Genomic DNA, 6,949 nt, shown 5'->3' with positions numbered 1-6,949 from the left:
ATTTTAACCACTAAAATTGTAAGCTTTTTGAAGTTGGAAACTCTCGCTTTTTCATTTTTAATCCATTTTCAACAGTGTCAAAAAAATAATACATGCCCAATGAAAGTGAAATAAATTTTTAAATATCCTTTCATTTAATATTCTACTCTGCTTACTAAAATATTCTATGTACATTGTCCAAAATTTTTAACAATATTACATAGATAGTTTTCAATAATAACTTACAACTCTGATTTGTACAATGATAGTACATATTACTATTTTTAACTTCCTTAATTGTTTTTCTCATCTTGGAATATTTTAGAGAAAAGAAACTGGATGTATTAAATCAAAAATTAAAACAAAACAAGTATAACTACCACAAATCCACTATCCTTATAGAGAAAATATGCTTGAAAAACTCTACTCTTCATTTTACAATTCGAACATTAGTCTCACTAGGGAAACCTTTCGGTCAGAGGATTCCTTAGTTCCATGCAATCTGTAATCATTCTACTTTCATCAACTACTAAAAAGCCAATTCCTTCAGTAATAAACAAGAAGCTGCCTTTTGCAATCAGTATCAATCTAATTCAAGTAAGACACTTCTTTGCGAACACGCTCATTTGAAATGTCATCAGAGTGCAAACTGAGCCTGTGGTAATGAATAATATTCTACCATTATTTAAAGTAAATTAAAAACAGCTGATATTAAAATATCACAATAAAATTGTAATTATCAAATCTAATATTTTTATATAGTAATCATGAAAAAGCCTTACAATTTTTAAGGCATAGGTTTGTTAGTAAAATTATCTTAAGTGGGGAAAAATATAAAACTTTTACATTAGATAGTTATTCCTGAAGATATACATTGAGATTCAAAATATTAAATATATTATTAGATTTTAAACCTGAGAAGGTCGTTCTATCAGTCCCCATCTTCAGAGACCAGACAACTGAGGGAGGGATGGGTAATGAGGTTGCTGACGGTGATGTTGAAGTTACAGAGCCAGCTGCCAGTGACAGAGGAGCAATCTTCCCAGTTCACCTGATTCCTAAAATACTGCTCATTCTGTTCCACCAAACTGCCTTTTGGTTGACCACTAAAAGAGTTCTAGTGATATTTTAAAAGCATTATCTTCCTTCACTCATATCGTTTATAATTTAAGAAGTGCATCCATCCCTAGCATGATCATATTTCCAGATTATAAGAAGGCAGAAAAGATAGCAACTACATTGAATTGGTAGGATTAAGAAATACTGCAGGCGCCAGGTCTGACTGCACCCAGGCGGAGGTGTCCGAGTACGCATCTGGGGACCCGGCATGGCTGTGCCCACGGCGACCGTGGGGCCTTCGGCGCTGGGCCAGAGTGGTCCCGGCACTATGGCCCCCTGGTACTCAGGGAGCAGTGGCCACTCGCGCTACGTGCTCCGAAGGCAGGAGCTGTTCCGTGGCCACAGCAAGATGCAAGAGTTCCTGGCGCACAGCGCCCAGGTGCACTTTGTGTCCTGGAGATGCAATGGATGTAGCTTAACCTCGGGGTCCTTCTACAAGACGGCCAGCGTCTATTTGGAGAAAGATCAAATAAAAGAATTATCGGGAATATGGGGATAGTATAGACTAGCTTGGTTGACAGCCAAGTAATCCTGACCTCTTCGTCACTGCGTGTGGAAATAAAACTATTCATACCTGGGATGTGAGGACTACAAAATGCATTGCAACTGTGAACACTAAAGGGGAGAACGTTAATATCTGCTGGAGTCCCGATGGGCAGACCATTGCTGTAGACAACAAGGATGATGTGGTGACCTTTATTGATGCCACGACACACCGTTCCAAAGCAGAAGAGCAGTTCAAGTTTATGGTCAACGAAATCTCCTGGAACAATGATGATAACCTGTTGTTCCTAACAAATGGCAACGGTTGTATCCACATCCTCAGCTACCCAGAACTGAAGCCTGTGCAGTCCATCAACGCCCATCCCTCTAACTGCATCTGTATCAAGTTTGACGCCCTGGGGAAGTACTTTGCTACAGGAAGTGCAGATGCTTTGGTCAGCCTTTGGCATGTGGAGAAGTTAGTGTGTGTTTGGTGCTTTTCCAGGCTGGAGTGGCCTGTCCTGTGAGGATGCTCAGTTTTAGCCATGATGGGAAAATGCTGGCATCAGCATCAGAAGATCATTTTATTGACATGGTAGAAACCGGAGACAAACTATGGGAGGTGTAGTGTGAGTCTCCAAACTTCATTGTGGCTTGGCACCCCAAAAGGCCTCTGCTGGCATTTGCCTGTGATGAGAAAGATGGCAAATAAGACAGCAGTTGGGAAGCCGGAACTGTGAAGCTGTTTGGATCTCCTAATGATCCCTGAGATGAGGTTGTAGGGAGAGGAGGCCCCGGCAGAGGCCTTTCTTTGTGCAGTTAGTTTGGTCTGTTCCCTTAGAGTTGGTGAGCACCCTAAATATGTGTAAATTGTTATAAACTGTAAGTCTTTTGTGAGGCTGCCCATTCCAGTTCCCTTCCTTATTGTGTGTGTTAGCTGTTTCCATTCTTCCCTTTCCAGCATCAGTTATCTAATGAGGACTCTACAGTATGGGTAAAGACCCCAGCACACTTGTCCTTGGGACCTCCAGTCTTCTCTGCTTTTGGGTGTATGGGGGATTTTGTTGAGCTTAATACTTATTTGGACAATACCTAGTTTGGAGGAAGGGCTTCAAGCAGGGTGGGATGGGATTAGAGGGTTTTTTAATAATTAAAAAAGAAATATATATATATTTCTTTATACTGCAAAATATACATATAAAGAAATACTTTAAAATGCATAAATAATCGGTTAGGTATAGTATAATTTCCTAGAGATAAATGGAGCTTTAGAGGATAAATTCATGTATAGATTAATAATTGAACATACGGGAAACCAGAGTCAAGTTTAAGAGGTCCACAAGGAAATGTGGCTATCAGAAATGCTAATACTAATACTGATGTTTACTTTTTCATTACCTACACAATTTTAATTGGGCAAAATTGCATTGGAAAGATTGCTGGAAAAAAGTATCAAAAAAGTTATCTATGGCCATCACTAGGCACATTAATTTTTTCCATAGGTATGTAAAAAAGCATTCATCACTTTTATAAAATTATTATTTTGACCAATTAAATTTAAAAAGCTGTCTTTTAGAATGTCAAATGCCATGGAAAGATTATGGAAGTTAAAGTCTTTGAGGGTTCATTGAAATGATAAGGTCATTGATGACTTTAGTGGGATTAATTCAAATGAACCTGGAAGCCACATGATTTCCGGAGTGGATCAAAGAATTTGCAATCATCCTGACCAAAGTCAGACTTCATTTCTCTTATTTGAAATTAGTTTTAAGACATTTGTCCTGTGTTAGTTTTCTATTGCTGTGTAACAAATTACCACAAAATTAGCAATTTGAAACTCACAGATTATCTCCCAGTTATGTAGATTAGAAATCTGGGAGGATTGGGCCAGGTTATCTGCTAAGGATCTCACTAGACTGAAAAATCAAAGAATCAGCTGAGCTGGGTTTGTACTGAAGACTCTGGGGAAGAATCTACTTGTTTACTCACTGAGGTTGTTGGCAGAATTCATGCCCTGTAGTGGTAAGACTGAGGTCCCATTTCCTTGCTCCCTGTTGGCTGGAGGTCATGCTCAGAGCACAGAAGCTGCTCTCTAGTCCTGGGAGGGTCCTGTATCTTCAAAGCTAACAATACTGTATTGACTCTTTCTCCTATAATTTTAAAGAGCAGTATCAGCAAACTCAAGCATATCCAGGGGACTGATAGAAAAGTAAAGTTTGGGGACGAAGTAACATAAAAAGAATTATTCAAATAGGACTAAGTCTGTTTAAATAGAAGAAGAGAAGACTTAGGTTGTTATATTCAATACTAAAATATTCTAACAATTTTCATGTGGAAAAATATTCAGACTTTCCTCTTTGGCTTCAGAGGAAACTACTGGGACCTATTTGGTGAAGATATATAAATTAGATTTTGGCTTCCTATATGAAAGAATTCGCTTACCTATAGAACTGTCCACAATTGGCATGGAAAGATGGTTTTATAAATCAATCTGTCACTGGCATTTTTCGACTAGAATTCAGTGGTATTAATAAAATATAATAAAGGAGTCCATTCCTTAGAAATGGGGCTAGAGCAAATAACTTTAAGATAAAGTCTAACCCCTCAATTCTGAAATGTGTTAAAATGTATAAATTCTGGCATATATCTTCCTAATTATTTAAAGAACCCTGCCATGTAACTCTGATTAATTTAAGAAATTAGTTTGATGTATTTATTCAAACACATGTTAAAGTTTATCAAAATGTAGCAATATTATTTTCTCTTCCTGTGGACATAAGCTTAGGCCCTCTCTTGTTCTAGAGCTACACTGTCCAATGTGGTGGCCACTAGCCACATGTGTCTAGTGAGCACTTGAAATGTGCCTAGTCTGAATTGAGATGCCTGTGAGTTTAAAGACACAGAAGATAATATTATATACATATTGGGTTAAACAAAATATGTGATTTAGATATATTATTATATTATAATTATTTCACCATTTTTCTTTTTACCTTATTTTCATGTGGCTACTAGATGATTGAAAATGACCTGTGTGTCTCAGATTGAATTTCTCTGGATAATGCTGCTCTACAGGAAAGAAAAAAAAATGGTTCAACATGGTTAAAAAATGCAGCTCTTTTTACAGTAAAATCTCTACATTACAAACATTAGCCATGACATTGTTCTATAATTATTCTCTTTATTCACTGACTTGCTTCTGCTGTGTGGCTAGTGTTGTTCTGGGCACTAGACAAAAGGCTGTACAGAAAAAAAAAAGAATTTCTGCCCTAAAGTAGTTTACCTTCTATTGTTGGGAGACAAATAATAAACACATTAATGAGTAAAATATATAATATGTTAGATGGTGATAATTTCTATGGAAAAAATAAGACAGTGAATCAGAATTGGGGGTGCTGGTGGCGAGAAGCAGGGTACAGGATGCATTTGGAATTGTGTATTTTCGTAGATGGTTTGGGAAGGTCTCACTGAGAATGTGGCACACGTGCAAAGGAGGAAGAGAGAGAGCCATATGACTGCCAGAAGGAAGAGCATGACATGCAAAGGAAAGATCAAATGCAAAGTTCCTGATCCCTAACTTGGGTGGAATATTCAAAGAACAGCAACTGCTAGGAGACAGCATGGCTGGAGCAGAGAGAAAGACAGAGAAAGTGATTAGGGCTGAGGTCAGACAGGAAAGACACGGTGAGAGGTTCTTACAGGCACTGTGCACTTCTCTAAGTGAGAAAAGATAAAATTTAAGAATTTTAACAAAGGAGGAACTTCATTTTCTTCTCATTAAAATATAAAAAGCAAAATATAAAAAGAATCTCCCTATGGGACACTGTCCAGGGGAATAGGGTGTTGTTGGGTGATTAATTAGGAGGCGAGGAATGGTGGCTTGAACCAAAGTGGTAATGGTGGAGGTTATAAATGGTCAAATTCTGGAGATAGTGGCCACAACATCTGCTGACAGAAGTGTCCTGTGAGAGGAAGACAGTTGTCAAGGATTCTTTTAGTGACCTTTCCCCTCCATCATAATATTAAATTGATATTTCGAAAATGTATATACTCGGATTATTTTTATAATGAATATACCTTTCTGCTATGAAATTCTGACTGTCTATTGGGCAAAGCGAGAATTTGTTTTCAGAAATACACAAAATAGGAAGCTGGATACTGCCATTGACAGTAGGATCAAAATTTACATTTCAGATGATGATTGTTGAACCAATTTGTGGCTTTAGATAGACCGAGTTTTCTTCAACAGTTTACTTAGAGAAGGCATAAGAAATAACTGATATATAAGTTTTCAACAGAATTATTGTTATTGGAATTTAATTACCAATTATTGATTCTTATGTTTTACTACTTAACTCAAGAGGAGCTTTCAAAATACACAGTGTAGAATTCAATATCAAGTTCTCTGGCCTCTATGTACTAGATAATAGTAATTTCTACCCCCAGTTGTGACACCCAAGTGCTCCCCAATAATTGGAAACTTTTCTTAAAATTATAACAAATTAACATTTTAGGAACTAGATAATTAATGCAATTGCCAACATTTATAGAAAAACGTAATATACCAGGTATCCTATTAGGTGTGTTAAAGGTATAATCTCATTTATCTCTCATAGCCACAATGAGAGGGGCACTCTCATTTTAGAGATTAAAAGATTACAGTTTAGATGTGAAGTAACTTCCCCAAAGTCTCAAAGCAAAGGAGCAGAGGAAACAAAGTGATTCTGGAACTCTTGGCCCCTTCTTAGATTTCCTCACATAACAGGAGTCCTTGAACCTACACTCATTAATTTGTCTCCATGATTTTTAAAACATAGAGTGGATTTAATGAAAAGATCATATTTATATTATTTATTAATATTTCTTCAAAAAGAAAATGATTTAATAAATGTTTTCACTTTTAAACTTTTAAAACTTTTTAATTCATATGTGCAAACTAATTCAGAAAATGTATTGTCAGCCAATGAAACTGCAACATTGTTAATATTCTTGAATGTTTACATTTAACGAAAAACAACATGATAGAACTTTGTAAGCAATTAAGTTTAATTAGTTAATTAATTAATTTTATTTTTTGCAAAGGGAACATTTTAAATATGGTATTCAAGCTGGAATTCATTAAAATATGTTTCTTCAGCTGTGTGAAGGGCTGTGAAGGAGTGAGAGAAGGAGTGGAATGTGACAAAGCTATGACAAAGGGGTTAGGAAAAACATTTCAGGAACAAAGAGAACTAATTAACTCAAACATATGGTTCATCTCACTCTGGTAAGAGCTAATTGCCTTTTATGCACTCCAACTGTTAAAAGTACTATGGTGTGGCTACTCATGTGAATGTAAAAAGAAAAAATATTAGAAAGCATTGAAATT

General features: G+C 36.5%; 1 pseudogene; it reads left to right on the top strand.

The window, feature by feature from the left end:
• The first annotated feature begins 1,306 nt into the window (after window positions 1-1,306).
• On the top strand, window positions 1,307-2,350 carry LOC105815152 (annotated as a pseudogene).
• Window positions 2,351-6,949: the final 4,599 nt, after the last annotated feature.

This window comes from Propithecus coquereli, unplaced genomic scaffold (genome assembly GCF_000956105.1).
Source record: "Propithecus coquereli isolate 6110/MARCELLA unplaced genomic scaffold, Pcoq_1.0 Scaffold32, whole genome shotgun sequence".
NCBI lineage: Eukaryota > Metazoa > Chordata > Mammalia > Primates > Indriidae > Propithecus > Propithecus coquereli.
This window is presented reverse-complemented; position numbering and strand designations above follow the sequence as displayed.